The 11289-nt window shown below is 43.9% G+C and overlaps 1 long non-coding RNA gene across 2 annotated transcripts; it reads right to left on the reverse strand.

The window, feature by feature from the left end:
• Positions 1-507: 507 nt before the first annotated feature.
• On the reverse strand, positions 508-10681 carry LOC146171524 (uncharacterized). Of its 2 annotated transcripts, none has more exons than XR_014702856.1 (4): positions 9552-10681; positions 7660-7894; positions 4644-4822; positions 508-680 (listed from the first exon to the last, which is right to left on the reverse strand). It is a non-coding gene; the product is annotated as an uncharacterized LOC146171524 (long non-coding RNA). The 2 variants fall into 2 exon arrangements; XR_014702855.1 differs by having other exon boundaries at positions 7779-7894; positions 9552-9839.
• Positions 10682-11289: the final 608 nt, after the last annotated feature.

Genomic DNA, 11289 nt, shown 5'->3' on the forward strand with positions numbered 1-11289 from the left:
TTTATTCCTCGTACATGATAAATCTTAGACGCTGATTATGGCATCTTTGTATAAACCAAAGGAGTGAAATGTCAGGACCTGCCGGTTGCATCTGACGCGGGCTGGACAAAGAGCGAGTGCGTTTCCCTTGCGCATGAACGGCTTTAGCAGAGGCACAGCAGTGGGGCGGTGGCGACCCCACCGAGGTGCGGCGGGAGGTCAAAACAGACCCCACTAGGTGAGGCCGTAAGAGAAGAGAAGCGCGCTCTCCCTCGAGACCGGCCTTGGTACAGCACACTGAATGGTGTGTCATCTTGTGTACCACATATAGTTACAGTTCATTGGTGAAGAAAATACAGAATGCTGGTAGTGCCCCTATTTTCCCTGATGGCTAAGGAGCCGATGCTGTATTTGCTAACCTGCTAAGTGATATACTGAGCATGCAAGCTTACAGCTTCTGTGCATCCAGGTAGCAGCAGAAATGGCTCACCTACTGAAGCACGCACTGAATAAGCAGCATATAGAAAGTCGAGCTCAGATTCCAGCTTTATTGGAATCATCGGCAACTGAGATTTTCCTGCGATGTCCTTGCCGGCTGGCCTCAATGAAGAAGCGCCGCAGATGTTGACGGCATGACTGAATTTGTACTTCATCAGGCACATCTGTTTTCGGATGTTTTGCTATGTACTGCATCAGACAATCTGAAAAAAAGAAAACACATGTATCTTTTCAATTCTCCTTCATCAGCCCATGCCATACACAAATAGATCTTGCATATGGCTATGCAAGTGGTAGTACACAAAAATAGCAAAATGAAACATGGCAGTTCCATTTTGACACAGCCCTGTAGCACTGTGCATGTTAGAACAGTGGTTTTCAGCCATTGGACCCCTTTAGATGGGGGGGGAGACGTTTCGATAGCAGGTCACACAAATTTGAGTCAAGGCTATAACTTAGCCTCTAAAAGGCATGCACTTGATAAGCCACACCATGGCCTGCAGAGGAGATGGGGGAGAGGCAACATGCTGGCACCGGTGTGCATGCTGCTGAAAGAATTTGGCTCCTCGCAGCACTGCGCAGCTCACTTGGTAGATGCTTTGCATAGATGCCCAGCCAGCAGTGCAGCCCAAGTTTCGAGTTTCAAAAATGCCGGCGTCAACGAACCTGGTAAACTGTAAACACTCTCTCGCTTTCTACCTCTCGAACAAGCTCTCAATTTCTGTAGTCCTGAGTTTATTTCGCTTTGAGAAACTGCATTTTGCTTTCAACCTCCATGCTTAACATTTTAACCCACTGCAAAAAAAACCCACTGCAGTAATGTTTAACAGCCTCGGGAAGGAATAGCAGTTTACCAATAGGTAGCGAAGTACTAAAAGTAGCAAGAATATATATACTTAGGACAGGCAGTAAGAACAGATCTAGACAACGAAAGGAGAATAACGAAAAATATGATGGGATAGGGTAGATTTGGCAAGTACTCGCAGATAATGACTAGAGCTGAACCAGGATAATTCGAATTATGGTTCCATCAAACTTGTGGAATATCCCCTTGAAAACTCCATGCAAAAGTATAGGGAAGCTGCATCGTACATCGAACTCCAATTTCACTGGTCCTTCCCCAAAGACTATCGCACCACCCTCGGCAATTTGATGCGCAACGTTTTTCGAGCCACGCGCGGAAGGAATGAGAGAGAACAGTTTGACGACGGCTGATCTAGAACAGCGCCGCGGCCTTTCCCCAAAGAAGCGCGCCTTCAGCCCACCGCCGTGAAGTGTCACTCATGCGGTTAGCACTTTATATTTATTTCTGGGCCATAGCAGCCGCTTCTTGATGGATGGAAAAAGCAAGGTGCCCCTGTGCTGTCCGATATCAGTGCACATTAAAGAGCCCCAGGTGGTCGAAATTTCCTGAACCCGCCACTATGGTGTCTCTCATAGCCTTAGCCACTTTGGGACATTAAACCTAAAGAGCCAAACCAAACTTACATCTCGTGATATAACAGGTAGAAAATGCAGTGAACCATATTTTTTGCATAAGTATGTTTAATTGCTTAACTATTGTATTGGTCATAACTGAAGGCCAAAGGGTTGCTGAAATATAGTCACAAAACAGTTCACTTCTGCCTCTTTATTTGGTATTGTTCATTTCAAACATGCATTCCATGTTTGTTTTAATTTAACAGAACTTTCTATGTGCTTTTGTATACCATAGCTGAACAGTTTGCACACACGGGCAAGACAGCCAGCAGACATTAGGTGCCGCCCCTTGGTCAATGCAAGGTGTGTCATTACAACTCAGGCTGCTTCAGACCAAGTGGATCACCACCACTAGTCACATTAGACTATTGCAGCAGACACTCAAAATTATGCAAAGTTAAGGCTAGTGCACAGCCTACAAAATTCCATATCATGCACTAGGCAGAAGCTGATGTTCAAAAATACTGCATAGGGTCAAAAGGTGTACATTAACTTAGCCTGACAGTGGTGCAGCAGTCTATGTCAGAAACATCTTCACCTCAATCCACAATTTATTGTTGCTTGACAGAGAGAACATCTTTTTTTATAGTATATGGCTATGCAAGCTAAAGTAAGTAGGCTGGTTGGTTTATAAAAGAGCTGTGAAGAAGGGTCTAGGGCAAGTTGGAGTTTGCAAGCTGAGCCAATATTTTGACAAGAGAACTTCTCATCTGGGCAGTTCAATCATTACTGCAGGGTTTAAATGCACCTTTGCTTCTGTACAAAAGCCAGGTAGGGAAGAGGGAGGGCTAGAAAGAACTCTGAAAATCAAGTACCACCAGAATGTCATCCTTCTGAAGAGCACCAACGAATTCACTGCGCAAAAGGTAGCAGCAGTTACCTCGTTATTCATTCAAGCCAAAACTCATATCATCCAATCTTGCATGATGGCCCCCGTGAATTCGTACCGGGACGTAATTCACGAAACTGGGAAAGGTCTTTCGGAAACCGAACATTTATAAACTCTTCAACCGCGGCATGCGACGATCCTTTCCACTTGCATGATGAGAAAGACCAAGACAGTGCTAATAACGTTTGAAGGCACCCATGTACCTTGACAAATTCTGTTCTGCCATGTCTTGTACAGATGCAAGCTTGAAGCAGGGCTAGAAGTGAAAGAATATTTCCTTGGGTATCAATTTCTATGAGCCTGCAACCTGTGACAAGGTGACCTAAAACGAAAATAAAGAGTGGCAGCAGCAGGATAAGCTACAAGATAACCACCTGAAGCAGGTTGGATTATGACACCTGTTTCTTGAAAGGATACAGACAGGCATCGTAAAGAGATCTAACAAGATATATGGCCACAAGGGAATACTGAGCTTTCCAGAAGAGGGCAATAGAAAAAAAAAGCAAATCAGAGTAGACTACACCTGCCTAGCGAGACATTATCTGAAGAAAAGGATTCAAGTGGAGCCAAAGCAGTGGTGACAAGGAAACGTGTTTAGAAAAACACTTGCAGCTTTGCTGTTGTCTGAAGAAGGGGGGGGGGGGGGGGGAGGTAGTGGATTTTACACATGCTGAGAATAAACTGTACAATTAATGCTTTATGGGGATGTTGTCCCTACTAACTATAGTGCAGAGGGAATGTATGTAAGGAATTCTAATTTTCCTTTCGAGATATTTGCACTACAGTAATCCCTCGTTATAACGATATCGTTTTATTCGAAATATCTTTCGGTCCCGACCAAAATGCATTCATTTTAAGCCGCATGACTCGAAGTGCACGAAGAGCTTGACCCGCTTACAGCGAAGTGGCGAGCGGAGGCATCGCCGAGCGGCAGCGATGCTTTTGCGCATACAGGCGCAACAGCATGAGGCAACAATCCCTGGAGATGTGTCATGCAATGGCAATGCCAATGCCTGTCGTTGCTGGTGGCGCACACCGCACGGAACGATGGGACTCGGGACTGCGCTACTACACTGCGATGCCGACTTCCATTGCAAGCAGTGACTTTCTCTTGCTCCTTTCGAAAATTAACAATATCTAGCCACACTATCTTTTTGTTTCCTTTACTACCCTACCAAGCTTTTACTGAATTGTCTCAATGCACTCATATGCACGCATCAGACGAAGGGAGCATCTGCAGGTCCTTCGCTCAAATCGGACTACGAAAACCTCCCCCCCCCCCCCCCCCCCAAAAAAAAAGTCAGAAGTTGAGTACCCCTTAAACCTGCTTTAAATGCTGAGTCATTATCTACCTTGAATTATACCTTTTTCTGCTACTGCCACTTTTTATTTTCGTTTTCAGGTCACAGGGTTCACCGGTTCCAGGCTCATAAATTCATACCCCGAGGAAACATTCTCTCACTCCTTGCCTTGCTTCTTTCTTCTCCCTCCCTAACTTTCGTTCTTCTGAGGCAAAAGTGCATTTAAACCCTGCTAGTTATGATGGTGCTACCCAGACAAGGACAAGTCCCCTTGTCACAACACTGGCTCAGCTTGCGAACTGAGGCTTCTCCTCTACCCTTCTTCAGTGCTCTTTCATACTCTGAAGCCATCTTTCTCAAATTCAGCCTTGCTTGGTTCATGGGGTTTAAAGCACCAAAGTGGCTCATGCTAAGATGATCTAAGTACTAAGTACATATCCTAAAATACTGAAAATATATTCAGTATAATAGAATTTCTACTGGGAAAGTTCACTTACTTTTGAATATGTCGACTAAAATGGCATGGTGTGCTCCATGGTAGTTGAGCCTGCAATGTAGCAACAGGCTTCCGCAGTTAGGCTCTGGACAGCAGCTCTTTCACGCATCCAAGGTGTTCCAGCAATTTCCAGGACCAAATCGGTGTTGAGTGGCACAAGCAGCCCAGCCATAACCACACCTGCAGTTATAAAGGTGGCTCTCAGGCACATTGCAAGAATGATACAGAAAACTTAATAGCTTGAAAATGCCATGCACAGTGGGTTTGTATCAGCTTTTCTATAGGCATAGCTAATAATGTGCACTTACAATGCATACAGGAAGAACCCGAGATTATTCTGACAGAACAGTGCAGTAACCACAATAATAATACATCCTTTCTTTATGGCCATTCCATGTTGAATGCATCTGGATGCTTGACCCTCTCAATGTTTTTTTTATAATTTGCAGCATTTACTACAGTCAAAAGCCATTTTCTTATCTAGGGGTTAAAGATCCTATCATGTGATAGCCTTTTGAATTTTTCTGACTACTGTACGACTGTATTCATGGAAAACTCAGTGGCTATGCAGTGAAGGCTACACAAGAAAGGGAAAGAAATAGGCTTTTGCCCCCATACTGTCGGGACAGCAAAAGACCCGCACCATCCTTTCAACCTCCCCTCATCACCTCTCCCCTGAACAACCCACTGTCAGTGGCATGGAGACAAAGGCTGGACTCATTCCCTTTCTTGTGTAGCCTTCGCTGTCAAACACAAGAAAGTTGTCAGGGAGTTAAGTGTCCATAAAAATAATACAAACCTTTAAAATTTCTGAAAAAAAAAATGTATATGAGCTGTACTTCTATATTATGCATGAAGAACTTGTCACTGCAAAATCATTCATTATCGATTTAGTATTTTTTTTTTCAGTTCAAGGTGTCATCTTTAAGCTTTTAAAAACTCAGCTCGAAATATCTGAGTATTATGAAATCTTTAGCCAGAACATTTACTACTCCAGGATGATCTAGATCTGAGCTAGTTGTTTCATGTCAAAGTTGAAGCTATAGCCTAACAGAAAAAGACACAAGGAATACGAAAGTACATGAGGCTGACTAACAACTAATCTTTGTTCAAGGATGCACAAGAATATGAAAGCAAAAGGAAGAGGATAAAGAAGTGAAGGGCGTTAACACGAAAAATGCACTCAGTTGTCACAATGAAATAAATGAAGTCAATGCCGCAGGATAAGAGCAGAATATAAAGAAGAAAATGTATGAACATGGGTGCTGTAAAAGGCCAACCTGGAAGAGATTAAATCTAAAACCAATGCGTGAAGAAATGTGGCTAAACACAAGCGACGACAACAAAAAAAAAAGGGGGGGGGGGAAGAGGTTGGGGCGGCTAGAAGCACAAACAAGAAAACCAACTTAGTCAAACACTAGGGCACTAAAAACTTGTAGGACTGTCCAAGACATTTCTGCTCTTCTTCAGTAGGTGCCACAGAGGCCATGCTAATAGTCATTAATTGCCACTGCTTCCAGCACGTTTTGAGTTACCTGGGTGCTCTTCCTAGCCAAGCAGGTCAGCTCGTGCACCAGTGGGCAGATCCTGTGGGCTTGCAATGCTTGCAGTGCTGAGATGTATGCCCCCCTAAGCGTTTTAATGTGCTCAAAGGTTAATAATATTGAAAAGGTGCCCAGGTGCGATATGCGTGGTTGTGAAGTGGTGTTGGCTTCAGGTTTCCCATCTAGTGTGGTAAAGTGTACGTAAAACAGATTGGTAGGTGCTATAATGAACGAGCAAAGAAGCACGCAAGGTATTCCAACAATGCTTCTCGGGAGGGGGGCATTTGTCTCAACACTGCAAGCATTGGGAGCCCACAACAAGAATGTGCAGTGAATGCAGGCAGCGCTGGAAGCGGTGGCAATTAATGACTACGGGGATCTTCATCAGCACTGTCTTGTGGCACTCGTCGAAAAGAAGAAATACCTCGGACAGTTGTACAAGTTTTTAGCACCCTAGTGCTTGACTAAGTTGGCTCTCATTGGTGTCTCCAGCCATCACCGTTCCACCCACCGCCCCCCCTTTTGTTATCGCGGCGCTTGTGTTTCAGCCGCGTTTCCTCACATTGGTTTTAGCTTTTAATCTCACGCACGTCATTTTTTTGTGTTAATAATGCCCCACATTCCCTCTCCCTTTCACATTTATATTCGTCTGCACCCTGGAATAAGGATGAGTTGTTGGTCAACCTTGTGTCTTGTTGCCTTCCATGTGAGTGTGTTTTTCTGTTAGGCTATAGTTTCACCTTTGATATGTACTATTCGGGAAGAGACTATTTCCCCTCAGTTTCAATAAATAACTTACATGAAAAACACCAAACGTGCAAGCATTCTGTAGTGTACTGAGTATTCAGATGAAAATTACACACTAAGAAAATTACATGCGCACACAGAAAACACGAAGTTTGCTTAAATTTGACATGATGTGTGACTGCTCATGCACATTTCAGGTTTAGAATCAAAGCTCATGAAGTCATGAACCTGAGAATAAAGAAGTTTGGCCTCAAAAAGCTGAACTGTAGCCAGAATATGTATTTGTCATTCAACTTTATAAACACCATGAATCCACATTCGCTCCTCCTTTCCTAAACTTTGTTTCAAGCAGGAAAAAAAAAAAAGGGAGCACGAGCAGTCACACACAGCATGTAAGGTTGACTAGATAAGCAAACTGTAACATGTTCGGCTGCAGACACGAGCAAAATGCAGTTGCAGCGTTACAGCCTTGTCAAGAGTACACTCCCTCAGAAAGTCGAAAACAACTTGTATCAAACTGCACTCCAGCTGTCGTCAGCCACCACAAATATGCTGAGGCCTTGTCTCAGCTTCAGTGGCCAACACTTTGCAATGCCTGCGTCAGTTTAGGGCACGCTGTTGAGCATTCGGGTTAAGCATGCTGATGGCCCTAACAAAAGTAACATGAGTATGTCTATATTAATCCAGTAAACATACATGATGCAATTGAGGCTCACAATAACACACCTGTACAAATAACAATGACCCAGCAAAACAGCACTGTCAGGTCAGCTGGCACTGTACCATGTTACAGACTGGAGTAGTGATGTGCCCAGAAATGAAAGTAGCATCCATGCAGTGCAGACCTTGAATGGCTGGAAAGTGCAGCTTCCAGCATGAACCATGCCTGCAGTCTTTGTTACACAAAGATCCAGCTATGAAGCTTGGGAGACGGACTCCATCAGATGCCAAGTTTTAACACCTGCATGAAGATGTATGGTAAAATTGGTGCATTTTTTTGCCTTTATGTCAGATGAAATAAGACTAAACAAGGCAATAGCTGCACCTAAAGGTATATTTCATATGGCAATAAAGTTTTTCTAGTCCTGCAGCAATATCAGTATGGCAGAGAGACAACGTGCTGGGTCGATAAAGAAAATTAACCTCAAGCAAGATAGTTAAACGCATTAGTACTGGCTCCCTACAAGGAAATTCAAATTTCACATTCACACAGAGGTTATTACAAGACATTTTCAGGCTGCTGCGTGGCGTACTACTAATGTGCCGCATGGCCTTAAACTTGTTTCCCCGCATTAAACTCTGAACTGTAAATTTTTTCTTTTGTATCCCTGTATGTGCCAGAGCACTGAACGAAGGTTGAGAGGATGCCTCAGTTTGCAAGTCGAGCCACAGTTCTATAAAGAGGACTTGTCTTCATTTGGGCAGCTAGACGAAGACAAATCCACTTGTCGAAACGTTGGCTTGGGTTAAGATCTGAGGCTCCCCTTCTACCCCTGTTCAGTGATCTTTTAAACTGTGCAGCCACCCTGTATGTGCCAGGCATTTGTCGAGACCTTACCGCAGTTGCTTAAGTAGTTTTCTACGCTCTAAATGCCACTTTCTTGAGATTAGCAAAATCTAATAGTTTGTTAACTGGAACCAGCACACTACACTAATGTTAGTTTGGCACAGTCTTAAAATAAATTAATCTCCAAAGGTGAATGCATAATTAAATTTTGTGCCATTTGGTTCAGGCCTTTGTCATAATCCTTTTTCTCACCTACCGTTATTTTCTACGTATAATGCCTCGTGTAAACCTGCCCATAGCCCAGAATTCCATGTTTCAGTGTTTGCAAATAAATATATACGTAGTGTAGCAACAAATCATTACCACGAGAGTGCACCCGTCAGTTTATAGTACACAGCCACGTGCCAATGCTAAGGTGCATACTATGAATGAAATTACTACGATTATTAGGATAATTTTTCCAATTATAAACATACGAATTCTGAAATATGTTAGCAGTAAATAAAACACAAAGTTCTGGTAACCGCGGTTACCAAGTGCCAGCTGGTGCCAGCTGCAGTTGTATTGAAAACCTACCGCTTTCATAAAATCATTGCGGAGGTAGCCGACTCACCATTCCTTCAAAATAAAGAAAATGAGTTCACGTCCTGACAAAATATTTCGTCCTCACCTTATATCGAGTCGAATTTAGCACGCTGCTTCTCAGTACGAGCCCTCACAAGCCGCCGAGTTGTACGCGTTTGGGGCTTATATGTGGCTATCGTCAACGCGGTGTTCAGAATCGCTCACTGGGGGTCTTTCAAGAAGCCCGAAGCAACAACTCATGTTCCTGCATAAATAGATACGCGCTGTAAACTAGCTGTGGCCCTCTCCGTTTTTATTCTTCATACGCTGTCAAAATCAATCCCTGCTCATTCAATGTAGCCCACAACGGTCGCTCGAGAAATTGCACGTGCATTTCACTCCGCGACGCGCGATCCAAAGTCTGTAATTTCCACATTTGTACAATGCGCTGTGTCAGATTCGCTCTTTCATTTTTGCGTCCAGTACCCTAGAGCCCAGCAAGAATGGAATGCGAGCGGAAAATCAAACCAACGGGCAAAATACTCACCGGCTTTGCTAGTGACGACAGCACCGCGCTCGTCCTTACGTCGTTACTTTGCTCCGAAGACGCTGGACGTGCGCCCGGGAAAAGTGGCCATCTTCAGATTCAACCGTACATCTTACAAGCATACAAGCTTACGAGCAGTGTATTTCCAAACAGCAAAGCTGTATCGCGGCTGCCGCGGCCGTTGCGCCCACCTACGTCGCAAGCCCATTTTTCGACCACATTTTTCGTGACCGGTTCGCCAAGTGGCCGTTAAGTGTCTCTTACTCACTCATCTTTTTTTATTTATTAACTTCTCCAATGGCTTACTATTTATAATATTACGCCTTTTCGACACCACTCAATATTTTAACATTATTTAAAAGCTAATGGGTTCAAAATTAGAAACAATTACTATTTCTCACTCTGTTTCTTTTATTTTAGTGTATGGTATGCAGCGCTAACCGACAGCGGTAAAATTATGAACTAAACTGCAAGCTACAGACGGCGCGCTTTGAGAGGGATAATCTTGTTACGGTGGGTTTGGCAATCCCCGGTCAGCTGATTTTTGATCGCACCCGTATAAAATGTGTAAACGTTTGTGATACTCTGAGTGCAACGTCGCAAGTGACAACTGAAGCAACCTGCCTTGCCGTCGGAACACCAAGAAGCTTCATGGCGTGTGACAAGCTGTGTACGTGCGCGTGTGCATGTCGTGTCAAATGAGGCTATAGTCGTGTAGTACGATCAGCCTCAAGCATGCCACGCTAGCCACGCGAAAAGCATCTGTGTTTGTAGATAATCCGTGTTTCAGCGCGCGAGCGCACGTTTCGTACGATCGGCCACAAGCGTGCCATTCATTAATAAGCCGATGCGAGGAACCCCCGTGTTTGTAAATAAATAAGCCGTGTTTCTACGTGCCTGTGTGCGTGTCGTGTACGATGGGCCAAGTGCGTCACTCATCCATAAAACGAAGCGAGAAACGCCTGTGTTTGTAGATTGGCACGCAGCAATTGTATGTGGGGAGGGCACAGTGAAGCGGAAACAGCCATTTCGAAGCTTTCCTCGAGTGGCTGTCTCGTCTGGAAGAAAGTGCATGAAGCTGTGTTCGGAATTTGGGCTTGGAGCGGCGAAGATCGCACCTACTGTTTAGAAAAAAATTAAAAAAAAAACCCATTGGTACGTTTGAAATTTTGTATTCGCTGCCGGGAGGCAGTGTACGTAATTATATATAGCTACATATCTTATTGACGTAGAATTACTTCACGGAAGTGGTTACTTGAAGGCGGAAAAAAAAAAAAGTTCAGCATCAAAACGATTCCTTTGTAGCTTCACTGGTTTGTAATGTTCGTGTATTCAACTCTGTGCCCAGGGCAACAGCAGCAAGTGTGCATGGTGGGCAATGAAGATCAAAACTGCTGACCGTTTAGGCCACACTTGTGTGGGTCCAAGTTGGAAATTGAGCCTTAAGCGCTTACTAAAATCTGAAACATTGTGAAAGCTGTTTTGCATGGTTGCGATCATACTTGACAAGTCTGGCAATCCACTACCTGCCTGCTGGCAACTTTTGGGGAAAAAAAAAAAAAACAGTGCATCGTGAGAGTATCATTGGAAAACTAAGTTATGCCAAACAACTGACAGCTGCTAATAGTATTAACCACTTGTAGTTACCCAAGCTTACCGATTTCACGATGTTTGCAAAAGTGGAGCTATCCATTAACTTGCGATGCAGGATGAATAAGCAAGCACTTGGTTATGAATG

Source organism: Amblyomma maculatum, unplaced genomic scaffold, assembly GCF_055883805.1.
Source record: "Amblyomma maculatum isolate TAMU_Amacu unplaced genomic scaffold, ASM5588380v1 scaffold_20, whole genome shotgun sequence".
NCBI lineage: Eukaryota > Metazoa > Arthropoda > Arachnida > Ixodida > Ixodidae > Amblyomma > Amblyomma maculatum.